Below are 17500 nucleotides of genomic sequence, written 5' to 3' on the forward strand. Positions count from 1 at the left end.
AGGCTAGCCGTTTCCCTTTGTTTTCAGTCTTTATGCTAAGCTAAGCTAACCGGCTGCTTCTTTAACGTACAGACATGACAGTGGTATCGATCTTTAGAAAGTAACGAGCGTATTTAACTATTCCTTCATCCTGTCTGTCAACATTTCTACATCCTGGACATTCAAGTGCTGAAATGCTTTTTAACTCATATTTATCTTTTACATTAACTTGTAAACAAGAAACTTAACATCCTTTTCATCCAGTAAATGTTTTATTTGTCCAATGAAAAGGCATTTTAAGCTCTGTGATCGGAGAAACTGGTAGTGTTTGGTACTTTCTGTTGTTGTTTTTTTAAACCATGGGGTTGATTTGTTTCTCAATAAGCTACACCGACAGTTGTTAAGTTTTATTTGTTCATTTTTTGGGGGGTTTGGCGCTCACATTTCTCAGCTGAAGACAGACCGGTCTACCAAGGATTTGTATATAGCCATAACGATTTTAAAAATGTACAAAAACTGAAAGAGATATTAACCCTCGTGTTGTCGTCGACCGTGCAACTTCTAGTTTTTCTGGCTTAACGTTTTAATAAAAACTTTTTATTTAAATAAAAGGTTTTTGCACACTTATTTCCTCAAGTTGTTGGTCACTTTTACCGATGATTTTGTCGATTTGCCGCGTTTTTGAAGGTTTTTACCAACTTTTGTTTTTTCTGGGTTTTGGTCGTCGACACTTTTGTCACTTTTTTCCAAGTTTCTGTCAGTATTTTTCTGCGCTTTTTTGATGTTCTTTTCCCATGTTTTTCTTCCTGGCGTTTTTGTCACTTTTTCCAAAGTTTTTGGTCACTTTTTTCGATGCTTTTGTCACATTTCTCTGTACTTTTTTGACATTTTTTCCCTACTTTTTCCAACGTTCTTTTGTCATTATTTTCTCCAAATGCTTTAAAATGGAATAAAACACCCAAATTCAATGAAAACCTGTGAAGAGCGTTTTATGGAACCATCCAGGTTATTAATTTTGACCATTTGGTTGAAAGAAACCCACATTTCTGATATAAAAACTTTTTGAAAATGGGTCAAATTTGACCCAAGGACAACAGGAGGGTTAAAAAAATAACAAAACTGAAAGAGATATTAACTCGGTACTTAGCCACATCCTGGCAACACACAAATATCTACCAAATATTTAAATGCCAAATAGTTTTTTCTGTTTGTTCCCCCGCCAGTAACGTAGGCGTGATTTTTACTGTAAATGTAAATGATAAAACATGTTTTGATACTAACTCCTCTCATTGTTTTCCAGTGTTTTTAGGTGTTGGTTTTTTTTTTTACCTCCAGTAGATCAACTTGTTCCCCTTTTTTGTTTTTTAATTTAACTGTCAAATTATTTTATTGCCTTCTTTCAGGTTTTGGGGGTGTGTCCCCCCCCCCTTTTTAAGCTGTTGTATATGTGATTTTAAAAGTTTTATAAACAGTAGTTTGAGATTTCCAGAGGCAAATAGTTTTGAAACTTTTTATTTTGTAAGAGTTTCTATTATCTTTTTAGACTTTGGTTTTGTATTTATGTATTTCTGTCTGTTTGTTAGAAGGATTGCTGATGTGGTTGGTGTTCATCTTGTTGTTTGGGGAGGATGTTGTGTCGATGTTGTCGGGAGCGGACCGGGGGGGGGGGGTGACTATTACCTGGAACTGTTTGCGTCTGTCTTTTCTTTCGCAGCCAACATGGAGCCTGATGACAAGCGCGTAGGTTTTGTTTCAACATTATTGTGGGGAACACCTTGTAACCGGGGGCCCCAGAAAAGTTTATTTATGAAAGGGGACAGTGCAAATTAATAAATGCATGATTATATGTGGGTTAAATATGCCAGAATTAGCCAGAAGGCTATTTTTTCACCTGTAGTCCCCTGCCCTCGACGATAAAAAAAAAAAAAAAAGGCTTTTTAAATACAAAGAAACAAAAAGAAAGACAACACAAGCAAAACACAACTTGGCACAGAAGCAGAACAACCGAGCCTATTAGACCAGACACAGCTGTTAAGAGCCGGAAAAGCAGTAGTCTAACACTAACACTAACCATAACCCTAAATAATAAACCCTCATACTCTGCTTCTGACTGGCTAGTAGTCCTTACCTAGCTACTGTCAGGGCACGCCCTCATACTCTGCTTCTGACTGGCTAGTAGTCCTTACCTAGGTACTGTCAGGACATGCCCTCATACTCTGCTTCTGACTGGCTAGTAGTCCTTACCTAGGTACTGTCAGGACATGCCCTCATACTCTGCTTCTGACTGGCTAGTAGTCCTTACCTAGCTACTGTCAGGGCACGTCCTCATACTCTGCTTCTGACTGGCTAGTAGTCCTTACCTAGCTACTGTCAGGGCACGCCCTCATACTCTGCTTCTGACTGGCTAGTAGTCCTTACCTAGGTACTGTCAGGACACGCCCTCATACTCTGCTTCTGACTGGCTAGTTAACTATTTTCATAATCAATTTGAGTACATTTTTTAGCTTGTTGCGGCTTCTTAAATGTAAATATATGTTCTAGTGTCTTCTCTCCTCTGGGACAGTAAACTGAATATCTTTGAGTTGTGGACAAAACAAGACATTTGAGGACGTCATCTTGGGCTTTTTGGAAAACACTGATCCATATTTTTAATCATTTTCTGACATTTTAGAGACCAAACAACTCATCCATTCATCCAAAAAAAATAATCCACAAAATGCAAAATAATGGTTAGCTGCCGGCGTAGAGTGAACATTCCCCAGGTCTACTGTCTCGAGCGGAAAGAAAGAGAAAACAGTGAAACAGTTTCCAGGTGGTACCCCCCCCCCTCCCCCCCCCTCTCTCTCTCTCTCCCCCCCCTCCCCCAGTGTGTTCAGGGAGCGTGGGAGAGTTTATGTTTATGTTCTGCTGCTTAATGTCACAAACACCACATGTGAATCACCAATGGAGTGGAGAAGCCAATGAATCATTGGTTTCTGCATGCAGGTTCTGATTTATTATTGGAAATAAAGCTATTTTTATGCACATTAACATTTAAAATAACCGCTGTCTTTGTCCTCAGTCTTATGTTTTGTTTACCTGAGCGAGGGTCACGTAAGAAGACTCGGGCGACATCCACACAAAAAAAAAAATACACGCTAAAAAAGCACTAAAAACATCAACTTTTTTGTCACATTACAGTCTGTGTTCTGTACAGTTTCTGTGTGCAGTAATCTTAATGTGTAAAGTAACTAGTAACTAAAGCTGTAACAGAGTAATGTAGTGGAGTAAAAAGTACAATATTTCTCTCTGAAATGTAGCGGAGTAGAAGTAGAAAGTGGCATGGAAAGAAAAGACTCAAGTAAAGTACAAGTACATCAACATTTGGACTGAAGTACAGTACTGGAGTAAATGTACTTTGTTACATTCCACCACTGGTTGTCAGGAAACAGGAAACAGCGAAGAAACTATGATTTGGGATAAATTGTAGCGGGTTTCAGAGAACGAAGTTATCAAAGTAGGTTTTGGGTTACAAACAATATGCGACGTTTCAGTTTCATGAATCCTGGTCAGTTTCAGGGTCAGTGACCTTTGACCTCTTTGCACAAGAAGAGAAGGAAACGTTCACAACAACAACAAAATATGTATCTTCAAAAAAGAGTTAAAGGCGTCAAAACAAAACGTGGAAAGCATCAAAGACGCCAAATGCATCGAAAAAGGCATCGAAAGAGCGTAAAACAAAATGTCAAAAAAAAAGTCAAAGAAGTGTAAAGAAAGGGTCAAAAATGTCACGTGGAAAAAACGTGGAAAGCTATCTACAAATTAGGGTGTAACTTTTAAAGCAGTGATTACAATTCTCATAGTGATTCCTCTGTGTGTGTGTGTGTGTGTGTTCTGTGAGCAGTTATCTTAATGTGTAAAGTAACTAGTAACTAAAGCTGTAACAGATGAATGTAGTGGAGTAAAAAGTACAATATTTCTCTGTGAAATGTAGCGGAGTAGAAGTAGAAAGTGGCATGAAAAGAAAAGACTCAAGTTAAGGTACAAACTGGACGAGTTCCTGCAACTGGACATTAAAGGACAATTCCGGCGCAAAGCGAACCTAGGGGTTAATAACTGATGTGTACCCACTCTGTCTCTCTCTGGGACATGTTTTCATGCTAATCGAATGTGTTTGTAGCTTGAAAGAAGCTAGCGCGGACCGCTGATTAGCTTACGACGCTAGTATTTGGGGCACAGGGAACGTTAAAAACAAATCACTATTTTATACCACTAAAAAGGCTCAACATATCACCACACTTCAACGGTAGCGTAATGAGGGTCCCTACGTGTAAACTGAAGCATTGAGAACATTTTAAGTGTACAGACAAGCTCCCAAGACGGCAGCCGCCTGTATATGAGAACGTGACTGACCAAGTCTAAGTTTTGGATCTGGACCAGAGGCCTGTATTACGAATCAAGATCAACATGCCCTGGATTTATTCTCAATACAGTCAGAGGTTCAAAGAAACGGAGCATCAGTCACTCAGCATTGTAAATGATGCTTCCCTGCTGAATCGGACGCTGTGAATCGGAAGCCAACTTCAGCCTACAAAAAACGAAAAGCAAGGTATTGTATTTTTGGTTACAGTAGCCTAGTAGTGTTTTTTTAAGTGTTATCTCAAGGAAACAGACTGATCTGAATACTGCTGAACAACCTTAATGATGGTTGACAGGTGATACTTGTTTGGGCCGTGTGATTGGCTGACGGGCTGCTATGCAGAGAACGTGATGATGGCCGACTTTCCAGCCATCGGGATCAAGTCCAGGTTCACTCCGAGATTTCACGCTTTGCAGGACTACAGGCCTGCAGACAGAAGCCCCAGTATCTACGGTAAAATCGTTGTTAATCAAACAGACACTTTATTTGGGTACAATTACAACTTCTAGAATGTGTTTACACCGTAGTTTGTACAAAATAAAGGTTCACATTCACTGTAGCTCAGTATGCTATGCTATCCCTCCGCTATGTAGCTATGTCGTCAGTTGTAGAGTTAGCAGCGGGAGTGACGGGTTTAATAGTTTAAATATTAGTAAAATAAGAGTTCGTTGGTGCGTTTCTGTGCATGAAATAGGCTATGACGTTAACGTTGACAAAAGCGAGTGACAGTTATTGCTGCTGTTTTTAGCTTCTCTCGTATTTTAAGGTCGAACAAACTTCCTATTTTCTTCGTTTCATGTATGCTATCCCTCTGCTGTGTCGCAGCTATCTGTATCCGAGGAAAGCGCCGAGCAAAGGACTCTTGTTTTCGAATGTAAATTTTACATTTCTGCTCCCAAACTTCCCTTAAACTGGTTATTTTCACCACTTTCAACCTCAAATCTTGTCTAGTAAACACCGTGTACATGTTAAGATTCTTGTATTGTATTAATACATTAAAATATATCGCGAAAACGTAGCGAGTGACAGTTAACGCTGCTGTTTTCAGTTTCTCTCGTTTTTAACGTTGAAAAAACGTCCTCTTTTCTTTGTTTCATCGCTAAAAAAATGTCACAGAAAAGCTTTCCTACATGTTTTGTATCTTACAGCAAAACCAGCTGTTTAAAATCTGCCGTTAAAGTTATGAAAAGGGCCCGAATACTGTGTTGTTTTTCCTTCGCCAAACCTCATTAAAAAAAAAAGCCTTTTCAACGCGTCTCTCTATCGCCGACCTCCGCTGTGTATATTATAGGTTGTCGGGATAAAAGTTAAAAAATCTAGTTAAAATAAGAGCTCCTATGTGATTTAATTGTATGCCGAATTTTCAAGTATAGACTTTCGATTAAATAAAACCATAATTCATGTTTGTGGAGGGGAGAATTCGTTATGAAAAAGCTAAAACAACTGTAAATTGTGAGATTTTAATAATGGAATATGGTTTGGCAGTTTTCCCGCGTACAATATAACGGCTCGTTCCGTGGATTAATTGTTAAACATTACAACAATGCACACAAAGGACACGTGCATATATGGTAGTTTGTTAACGATGTGAAAAGATGACGTGAAATACACAGAGAAACGGTCTGTTTTCTCCGCCAAAAAAGCCTTTTTCAACGCGTCTGTTTACTGGAATATGGACTAGAACCCTTCCTCTGTTTTTGGAGAGAAACCTCCTATAATGTGTCTGAAGAGAGTCGCTGCTTTCTGAACACTCTTGTTGCTCTAAACCTTTTTGTTTTCCTGTTGTAGTTCAACGTTAGTGGTAGTTAGTAGTGTCTCTTTATCTTTCATAACTTCTTTCATACTAGTGGGAAAAACACTGATTTGACTACATTATCTCTTTGTGTCTGTAGATTCCTCCTGAATTCACCAAAAGTTAGCATTAGATAATGCCTCGTTTGCATATTTAAATAGAACATTTCTGAAAACTCCAGCTGTGTGAGGAGGAGGAGGAGGAAGAGGAGGAAGAGGAGGAAGAGGAGAGCCACGCCACGCAGTCTGAGGGCTTTGGGGAGGAGCTGCTCTTCAGCGTTGAGTCTCTCCTCTCCTCTGAAAGAGAGGCCCAACCAGGCCAGCGGGACCCTGACCCTGACCATGGAGAGCCATCCTCTGCTGACAGGGTGGGTACACACACACACACACACACACACACACACACACACACACACACACACACACACTCCCTTTCTTACTTTAATGATTTGAATCCACTGTTCTTAGTTCTCAGACCAGAATGGTCCGAGTCAGACTTTTAAAAGAGAAGAGGTGAGTTTAATATGCTGATGCTTTCTGCACAGTTGTGTTAAAAAATAATAATAATTATCGATTTTCAAATATTGCACCTGTCAATACAGAACAAAATATTGTATTGTAGCCTATTTTCCCGTCAATACTGCCGACATTGTCTTTGCTGTAATCAGATCAGTATATAAGACTGTCATAATATGTAAAGACCAGGATCTGTCAGGGTCACACATAGCACGACTACAACTAGATTTGTTTTGAAAAATGTAACCTTGCTAGCTAGCTACCGTTAGCGTTAGCTGGTAACTTAAGGGGAAGGGGTCTGCTTTCTGTTCTGCCGTACATGCAGATGAATGTCTCCAGTACCCAGAGGACTGTGTTTATCCGCCGGTAAAACTTCGCTGGATGACTCGCTTCAGAAGGGTTGAACATCAGAAACTTTCCCTCTTTAGCGTTTAGCGCGGCGCGGCGCCAGGCAAACCAGAAACACCACTGGCTCTGGCCATTTGCTGCTTCCTTGACTACCAAGACTTAAAAACTTACGATAATATCAAACATGTTTGACTTTGTCGGAACATCAAGACTGACTGGGACTGAGTTTTATGACCTTATACCCAACGATGAAGAGATGACGGGAGCGGCCCGACTCTAGCAAGACTCTCAGGTTTTCATTCAGATATTGGACATTAGTCTGCGACCGTGGAATCGCTTGAAAAGTTGTTGGGTGTAAGGTCGGCCTAATTTGTTTTCTGTGTCTCTTTCAGAGCGTTGCTGTTGGGTGGAGACACGGCTGCGCTTAGGCGCTGATCGGCAGCCTGTCGGCGGACCACGGCCTGCCCGACACCAGTGGATACCTCTACGTGCTGGAGGTGGGCTTTCCACACCTGGAGGTGGACGAGAACACTACAGCCCCATCGACCGCAAGAAGCTGAAAGACTGCCGCATCCGGTTTGATGGTGAAAAATGCTTACATTCAGCTAGTTTTTACTCATAACCACATATGGCCAATAATAAAATGTTTTCTCATTCTATAAAGTCAGTTTTAAGTTACAGTGCGTTTACCAAAGCACTCTTAAATATGTACACTACACATACTTTGTAATGGTGTTTTTGTCGCTTGTGAATTACTTACAAAGTTTTTTTTGTCTTATGTATCTAACCTAAGAACCTTCACGCATTAAAAGTCTCCTTGTCCCCGTAAACAATACATTTGTGGGATAGTAACCCACTGGTACTTTAACATAGGACCCACACTTTTGGCACAGCTAAAATTAAAAATAGAAATGTGGCTACTGGACATAATGTAGTTAAAAAACAAAACAATACACATGTGAATATTCACATTAGTAGGAGCAGTCAGGCCTTGCCTCGTGTGAATTAGCTCCGTGGTTGACTGGAGGCCTAACGCAGCAGCTGTTACAAGTGTCATCAAATGTCATAACTTGACATACACTGAATCTTCCTCTTGTCCTATGAGGATGAAGAGGTTGAGGCAGATGAAGAGGCAGTGGCTGCAGCGTGTGACTGAGAGTCTGTGAGGTCAGACCTGTCTGTATCAGTGCGGTACTCCAGGACGTGTCCGAGCTGTCCCGCACCTTGAAACCCTGCCAACACGTAGATGACCTCACCGACTGCTGCACACATCACCGTTAGAGCTCGCCACGGCATCGCCAAAGCAGCACGCCACTCATTACTGGCAATGTCGTAGTACTCCAGAGTCCAGTCCACCTAGAATCATACATTCTATCGTACAGAGGCCACATGTACTACAGCTACTATGTTCAATAGTATCATTATTATTGGCATTATCATTTTTTTGTACCCAGTGCTCCCTGCCCTTCAACAGCATAGATCCTGTTGTTGACCACCACCAGCCCATGGTTCTTCCTCGCCTCTCTCATCCCACACAACTCCCTCCATCTGAGGATAGAGAGACAGACACAGGGACAAGGACAAGGAAAAGGAAGGGGTTGAGAAGGAGTGTAACAGAGAACACAGATGAATGTAGCAGCGCAACGTAACATTATGTGATTTACTATTTTTGTGTGCATGTGAAACTCCAGTTTAGAGCTTTATGTCCACCTGCTCGTTTGTGGAGAAATTCCCCATGACCTCCTAATCTGATAAAAGCTTTTTAAAGCCAATTCACCAATATAATAAATTAATTATTGTCAAACTAAAACGAAGGCTATTTATCCTCCTACTGGAGAAAGGTTGGGTATACAGTTTTCACCAAACACTGATATGAATATATTATACAGACTAGTAAACAATAAAGAAATGTGATTTCTTCACGTTGTTCTTGCATGTCCTACTGTTGTCAGCTAGTACATAACAAAAGCCTTTCCCCTCATATTCCTTTTCATTCTTCCATTCATAAACACTGTAAACAAGCCAGTGTGGGTCCCACAATATCCTTTGGGTTGTATACATAGTTCTGGACTGGACTGTATGTTTGTGTGACTCACTGTTGAGTGTTGGGGTCGTAAACCTCACAGTTGTTGAGGACCCTGCCAGACACATTAGGCTTGTTGGAGATGAACTGCGCCTCGCCTGTAACGTGGACGCGAGCAGGCGGCAGCAGCCGGGGGCGGTGACAAAAATCCGCTGTCAAGTCGGACAGTTTCCAGCAGCCTTCAGGCTGAACAGGAAGTCACAGAAACACTGTGGTCCGATTCTGATTTAATTAAATGTTATCAGACCCATATATCGGCTTGTACACAGTCTCCCGTTGTTTTAATAATGAAAGAGTAGCTCTCAAAATGCTCTACATATGATCTGATGCTGATTTTAATTAACAACACACTGTAGATCAGGGGTCACCAACACAGTGCCCGCGGGCACCAGGTAGCCCCTAAGGACCACATGAGTAGCCCTCAGGCCTGTTCTAAAAATGAAAATTGAATATTGATATTATCTGTTTCCCACCTTGTTAAGTCATTGTTGATAATTATTGATAATGAGAAATCATTAACGTGATCAGTGTCTTCACATAGATGACATTGTCATTAATCATTAATAATCATATATAACTAAAGGCAAACTGAGCAAATTTCTTATTTCAGAAGAGTGTATCAAACTGGTAGCCCTTCGTATGACTCAGTACCCATGAAGTAGCTCTCAGTTTCTAAAATGTTGGTGACCCCTGCTGTAGATGATCCGTAATCTGAACGGATTTAGTCTCTCTGACTTCTAAACGTAACTATCAGTCACACAACATGTGTTCTGTACAGAATAAGCCTTTAAATCAGAAAAATAGCAGTTAAAATCCCTCCAATTCGAAATCAATAAAAAGTTTATATAAAATGTCATTATGTTGTCGATTCTGAACCAACCAGCTGTTAGATCAGTTGAGAGGCCGGCGTTTCCCAGCATGCCCTGGGTCCGCCTGGGTCTTGCAGTCGGTGAAAAGCAACTGCGCTGCCTGCGTCTCAAAGCTGCGGCCGCCTTGATCTTGTGAGATTATCGTTGCCCACGTGTGCATGACGTCAGAGCAAGTCGAGATCAAGTCGGACACAAATCTAACCGGCAAGCATTGGGCGGCGATCGCCGGTGATCGATTCTGCGCAGACCTGGCTCATCTCCAACGAGCCTATCGTTGCCCACCGTGCCTCCACAGACATACTGTATATGAGCCCGTTGGCCTCCACTGAGCCGTGGCTGCGGCGAGCCAACAGCATGCTGGCTTTCACCCGCCAAGACTCTGTTCTTGTGTCGTAGCATTCGAAAAAGGTCGAGGGCAGAGCTGCCTGCAGACACACACGTACAGTAGCCTACATTAACACCATGACTAAATGCTTTTAGAAGGGGGATTCCTTTCCCCCCATGAAGGATCATCAATGTCCACTATCCCCTAACCCACTCGAAAGACACACAAACCTCCCCAATCCCAGGTCCCAAGTTCACCCCTTGCACCTCCCTGTGCTCACCCACTCCCCCAGATGTGTAGCTCTTGCCTTGGGCGGTGCAGGCAGCCATGGCTGTCGCGGGGCATGGGTAGACCCAGCTTGGAGTACCAGCTGTCCTTTAGGACGTTGTAGCATTCCATGCGCTTAATGGGGAAGAGCTGTGAGCCACCCAGGATGTAGACCACATTGTCCCAGAAGACGGCTGTGGCGTCCCGGCGCTTCTCGAAGGGGCAGCGGATGTCTGTCCAGGTGGAGTCCTGCATGGAAAGCCAGATTGACACTTAAACACTGGTAAATATGATTTTTTTAGTGGACTATAGAAAAAAACCTATAATAACTATGATGGTTGTTTCTGCAATCTGATTAATGTGAAATGTACTGTTGTAAACACTCATATGTTATGTATCTTCGAGATCACCAAAAAAAGTGACATAGAAAAACCGTCAAAAGTGTAACATCGAAAAACCGTGGAAAACTATCTACAAATTCGGGTGTAACTTTAAAGCAGTGATTAAAATACTTGTGTGTGTGTGTGTGTGTGTGTGTTTTGACATCCACACAGAGCCATGAGACAAGCTGTTGCCTGTCGGCGCTGCGGGGAAAAACACACACAGGTGACGCCACGCACTGACGAATACAGCATACACAAATTCCAGTACAACTTCATACATCATCTTTAAAACACACACACACACACACACACACACACACACACACACACACACACACACACACACACACACGTTGAATCACACCGGTGTGAGAGGCAGACAGGGAAAACTTTGCAGCAGACTTGTTTGTTTGTTCAGCCAAAAACCAACACAGACAAATGTTGAAGTTAATTTTCTTAAATTAAAGTGAAAGTTCTTTGCCTCGGTGTATTAGGTGCATAAAGTAAACAACAAACAATTATTACAAAAGAAACAAACAATAAAGCAGAGTATACTGCTACAGTCAAGAACATGAACACAGAATAGAGCAATATTTATTCTGCCCGACAGCGACAATAGTGTGCAATATAACTGTTTAGAAAAGAGAAGGCTGAATGTTATTCGGCAATTGCGCACCTTCAATTTGCGTCCACTAAAAGTTCAGTTTTTTCCGCTGACATGCTCAGATTATTATTCTAAGTGTCTGACAACATTATGGAAAGGATTTCTAAGGAGGTGGGCCTTTCTGTTGAAGAGTAAGATCATTTTTTTAAACATAAAAATGTCCACGAAATTGCTCTTGCTAAACCCACCAGACTCCATGTAAATAATCAGTAATTTTATCATCGTAAAACACACTTCTTCAAACTCTGATCCCCTTTTATTAGGGTTTAGCGCACGTTCAGACCAACAAAAGCGATCCGGCACCGTTGGGTGGTGGTTGTGCGGTGGTTGTGCGGTGCGATGGCTCATTAATGGGACACGAGTGCTTGTGTTTCTTTCTTTTTTTTACCCCTCATAGTGGAATAAAGATTTCAGAGTGCAAACTTTCTTGCAAGAATACTGTATGTGTGTGTGTGTGTGTGGTATGTTGGAAATAACATCTCACTTCACATACACAGTCAACACATTCTTTTCTTATCTCGGCCTGTTTTGAGGATCTTTTGGCTGACGTACACACACATTCACACACTGTCCTGTGTGTGTCTTTAGCTTTTATGGGAATTTCCCAAAAAAACGTGTTGCACCACGCAGAATGTTTCATCACTTCTCTCTTATCCACTGAGCATCTCAAAGACGTTTTCAACATCTCTCTCTTTGTCTTTATCTGTCTCCATCTCTACTGCTCTTTGCTTTTATATAAAGAAGGAAACAACAGTCTGTAATGGCGACGCATTTCGCCCGAGGAGCTGGATTTAAACTATACAGAACAAGACGGGAGAAAGTTATAAAAACTAATTGCACCAAATTAGACCCTCTGGATTTCTCAGTATGGCTATGTTCAGAAGATTGTGGCATCCGGCGACTTTCCCGCGCAGAAACTCAAGTGAAGATAATGACCTCTTCTGAAGAGTCCATCATATTTTTTTAATCCTTCTGTTTTCCTCGGATCAAATTTGACCGATTTTCAAAAAGTTTCTATATCAGAAATTTTGGGTTTCTTTCAACCAAATTTTAAAACAAAATAACGTGGATGGTTCCATAAAACGCTCTTCACAAGTAACATAAATGATCAGTTCACTACTTTCATTGAATTCGGGTGTTTTATTCAATTTTATAGCATGTAAAGAAAGATTGATAATAGAACGATGAAAAATGTAGGAAAGAAATGTCAAAAAAGTACAGAGAAATGCGACACAAACTTTGAAAAAGGTGACAAAAACGTCAGGATAATCTTCAGAAACGTCAGGCAAAGTGACAAAAACATGGGAAAAGCTTAAAAGAACATCAAAAAAGCGCAGAAAAATATTGACAGAAACTTTGAAAAAAGTGACAAAAGTGTCGAAAAAGACCCAGAAAAACCAAAAGTTGCATGGTCGACGAGTAAGACAACACAAGGGTTAAGAGATAATAGGGATAAGGGATAAGAGAAAGAGAGCTCAACCTGAGGCCGCGTTCACACAGCCCGCGCCAGCCGTCCAGCGTCTGGCAAAAACGCAGGTCTTTCCATTCATTTTGAATGTTGGAAGTTGGAGTGGGACATGGGCAAAAAAAAACGCAGTGGGCCTGCGGCGAAAAGTTGAGACCAACTCAACTTTTGGAGAAACACAACGCGGTGTCGCGCTGCGGTGGCCAATCATGTTAACAGAGATCAGACTTGTGGGAGTGATTTGAGGAGGTGTGAGAGTCCCGTACAGGAAACAGGAAACATCACTGCCTCTATCTCTGCCACGAGAAAGTTTTAAAAACACCAAACACGAGCTCTGAACTGCCCAGGAGTTTGGGGAACAGCTGACTGTTACAGTAACTGTGAAATATAAAGTCTACTTGTGCTACATTGGGGGGTGTAACAACACACAACAGGACGGCACACAAATAGAGGTCAACAGAGAGTTGTTTACTTTTAATACTTTAACTACATTTTCCTGATGATATCTACAGGCTTTTACTGAAGGAACATTTCCAATGCAGGACTTTAAGGTACGTTGTAACAGAGTATTTTTACAGTGTGGTGTTAGTACTTTTACTGTAGTAAAGGATCTGAATACTTCTTCCCCCGCTGTCTGTCTGGAGTGTTTTGTTTCTTCAAGTGATCAGACCGGAGGTTTTAAAATGAAAACCGTGTTTGACCTCAGTGACATCGGCGTCGTGTGAATGTGGTGACGTACGCAGCAGCAGCAGCAGCAGCAGCAGCAGCAGCAGCAGCAGCAGCGATTAGTTTCCTTCTGATTATTTGCATCCTTCTTCCTGCTGCTCTTATTTGAATGTGATGAGGAAGTTCTGTGAAGTTTCTGTTCCCTCCTGAACACATTTCTCTACATGGGAAACTGAAGACTGTATGTGTGTGTGTGTGTGTGTGTGTGTGTGCGCGCGTGTGTGTGTGTGCGTGTGTGTGTTTGTGCCTCAGCTGTCACACTTTTGTTATCACACATCGTCACAGTTTTTGATAACAGATATGTGTCCAAATTTGCATCTGCTTGTTTTCCCCGATGAGTGAGAGCGTTTCTATTATTAACTTGTCCTCCCTAACTGGAAACTTCCATACGTCACAATCCAAATACAAAAGAGGGAATTTACCTGGAAAATGAGCCTGAGATACTGAAATCATACACACACACACACACACACACACACACACACACACACACACATTGAATATATATATCCCAAAAGATAGAACCTGTCAAACAAAATATCCCAATCTTGCCCAAGATTTGCAATAAGGTGCTCACCCCCCTCCCATCCTAATCCCAAAACCCCTTTAATACCCAACCTACTACCCCCTACTCTTCTTATGTCTTTGTTTACTTTGTTTAGTGTGTGTGTGTGTGTTTAGTATTGGTCAGTTTGAGTTTTGCATTTCTCAGTTATAAAGTATAAAATGTGCAATGGACTGGTTTTTCTGGAAGATGGTGAAAGGACGTTGCGATAAAGTAAAATAATAAAAAAAAAAACATTCCCTCAGTTGTTCTTAGTGAATTCATTTCTTTCAGTTTAGGTTTAATAAAAAGAAAGAGAAATTCCGTAGCTTGTGTGTGGGTGATCTAAAGTAACGTTTCAATGGTATTTCACAACCAATTTGTTTTTTGAACCAATGATTGTGCAAGTGCAAGATGTCTTTAAAGATATGAATGCACAATGCAATGTTTGAACATTGGACAGCCTGTTATAAGTGATAATCATTTTGAGTTTTGTGTCTAGAGTTTTGAAAAATGACATTAAGATTCTGAAATTAGTAGCAAAGGGATTGCAAAAAGACAATCTTGACTTACTGTATACTTTATTTCCTGTGTGTGTCTGTGTGTGTGTGTGTGTGTGTGTGTGTGTCAGCGTGTGTGTGCCTCTGTGTGAGTGTGTGTGTGTGGTTGTATGTGTGTGTGTGTGTGTGTGTGTGTGTGTCTGTCAGCGTGTGTCTGTGTGTGTATATCGGTGTGTGTGTCTGTCAATATGTGTCAGCATGTGTGTGTGTGTATCAGTGTGTGTGTCTGTTAGTGTGTGTGTGTGTGTGTGTGTGTCTGTTAGTGTGTGTGTCAGCGTGCGTGTGTATGTGTGTGTATCAGTGTGTGTGTCTGTTAGTGTGTGTGTGTGTATGTGTGTCAATGTGTGTGTGTGTATGTGTGTCAGCGTGTGTTAGTGTGTCTGTTTGTGTGTGTGGGTGTGTGTGTGTGTGTATGTGTGTGTGTGTGTGTGTGTGTGTGTGTGTGTGTGTGTGTTTGTGTGTCTGTTAGTGTGTGTGTGTATGTGTGTGTCAGCGTGTGTGTGTGTCTGTTAGTGTGTGTGTGTGTGTGTGTGTGTGTGTCAGCATGTGTGTGTGTGTCTGTCAGCGTGTGTGTGTGTATATCGGTGTGTGTGTCTGTCAATATGTGTCAGCATGTGTGTGTGTGTATCAGTGTGTGTGTCTGTTAGTGTGTGTGTGTGTGTGTGTGTGTGTGTGTGTCTGTTAGTGTGTGTGTCAGCGTGCGTGCGTGTGTATGTGTGTGTATCAGTGTGTGTGTGTGTGTCTGCTAGTGTGTGTGTGCGTGTCTGTTAGTGTGTGTGTGTGTGTGTGTGTGTGTGTGTGTATGTGTGTCAGCGTGTGTGTGTGTGTGTGTGTGTGTGTGTGTCTGTTAGTGTGTGTGTGTGTGTGTATCAGCATGTGTGTGTGTGTGTCTGTTAGTGTGTCTGTTAGTATGTGTGTGTGTGTGTGTATGTGTGTGTCAGCGTGTGTGTGTGTCTGTTAGTGTGTGTGTGTGTCAGCATGTGTGTGTGTGTGTGTCTGTTAGTGTGTCTGTTAGTGTGTGTGTGTGTGTTTGTGTGTCTGTTAGTGTGTGTGTGTGTGTGTGTGTGTGTGTTTGTGTGTCTGTTAGTGTGTGTGTGTGTGTGTGTGTGTATGTGTTTGTGTGTCTGTTAGTGTGTGTGTGTGTGTGTGTTTGTGTGTCTGTTAGTGTGTGTGTATGTGTGTGTGTGTGTGTTTGTGTGTCTGTTAGTGTGTGTGTGTGTGTGTGTGTGTGTATGTGTTTGTGTGTCTGTTAGTGTGTGTGTGTGTGTGTGTATGTGTTTGTGTGTCTGTTAGTGTGTGTGTGTGTGTGTTTGTGTGTCTGTTAGTGTGTGTGTATGTGTGTGTGTGTGTGTTTGTGTGTCTGTTAGTGTGTGTGTGTGTGTGTGTGTATGTGTTTGTGTGTCTGTTAGTGTGTGTGTGTGTGTGTGTATGTGTTTGTGTGTCTGTTAGTGTGTGTGTAGGTGTTTCTCAATGTCAAGGAAGGATCCTTCGAAGCCAGAATTTCGAGGATGCTACGTCATCAACGTCCGTCGAAGGACTGTTCCAATCCTCGAATCGATCCTCCGAATTCCACCAAGGACTGAGTCCTTCGTTCGGAGAATTTCCCTCAGACAGCAAAGGATGCATATGTGTATCCTTCGCGCTCCCATATTACCCACAATCCTATGCGCACGGCTTTGCTGGCTCGTTAAAAAAAATTAAATGGCGGACCTAAGCGGGAGTTGGAGTGGCATCGCTGACGACGAAATAATCATTTAACTGTAAGTATCTTTAGTGTTTGTCGTACATGTGTTATCACCGTTAATGTGTATCATCAATGTAAAGCTTAACGCTTTAATGCTGGTACTAACTGCTCTAGTAATTAGGTAGATACACCCCGAGCTAACATTAGCTAACCGACCCTAGCATTTAACATTAGGCTGTTAGCTAGCTAGGTTGCTGTCTTTTTGTGCCATTTGTGTTTTTAAAGTTTAAAATCCGGTGGCATTTTAATCTCTTTTATATGTTGTTACTCTCTATGGGTAACGTTAGCAGAGATTTAGAAATGTGTGTGTTTATCAGCTGTAACTGCAGGATGGGAGGTAACGCTGCACCTTGTTAACTTCACTAGCAACGTTAAATCAGTAGTTTCCCATGTAAAAAGTATAACGTTGCATATAACGTTACGTTATAACATTCATAACGGTAAACGTCTTTTTCTTGTGTTTGCTGTCTTTTAACAGGGACAAACGAAGGCGGTCACTGATGATGGTAAAGCAAAAGACAAGCAGGGAGACTGGCCAAAGAGAGATGTTGAATAGATTATTTGCTATAGCCTATTAGAGATTGGCATTCTGAAAATAAATGCATTAAATTAACTGGTTTGTCTGTGTCATTACGTTTTTGGGTGTGTATATAATATAAACTGTTTTTCAGTGTCTATTTCTGACTGAATAATTAGTGTGAACTGAAGGCGGGGAAACATTTTCAATGACGCAAGCACGCAATGATGTGCACTTGCTAGCCTGTTCCATTGTACATGTTCTCCGAATGCTAAGGAGGAGCCTGGCCTAGCCTCTGAAGGATCCTTCCTTGGAAGGAC

General features: G+C 41.6%; 1 protein-coding gene and 1 long non-coding RNA gene across 2 annotated transcripts in view; one reads left to right on the forward strand and one right to left on the reverse strand.

The window, feature by feature from the left end:
• LOC116056460 (nuclear factor 7, brain-like) overlaps positions 1 to 17500 on the forward strand; it is a 313536-nt gene that overhangs the window by 137523 nt on the left and 158513 nt on the right. The window contains exon 2 of the mRNA XM_036001835.1: positions 3 to 9. The gene's annotated coding sequence lies outside the window, so the exon portion shown is untranslated. The remainder of the gene's footprint in view (positions 1 to 2; positions 10 to 17500) is intronic.
• LOC116056458 overlaps positions 4327 to 17500 on the reverse strand; it is a 19224-nt gene continuing 6050 nt past the window's right edge. The window contains exons 2-4 of the long non-coding RNA XR_004106576.1: positions 16816 to 16820; positions 12561 to 12565; positions 4327 to 4546 (exon numbers count right to left, since the gene is read on the reverse strand). This is a non-coding gene — a long non-coding RNA (uncharacterized LOC116056458). The remainder of the gene's footprint in view (positions 4547 to 12560; positions 12566 to 16815; positions 16821 to 17500) is intronic.

Source organism: Sander lucioperca, chromosome 6 (genome assembly GCF_008315115.2).
Source record: "Sander lucioperca isolate FBNREF2018 chromosome 6, SLUC_FBN_1.2, whole genome shotgun sequence".
Lineage (NCBI taxonomy): Eukaryota > Metazoa > Chordata > Actinopteri > Perciformes > Percidae > Sander > Sander lucioperca.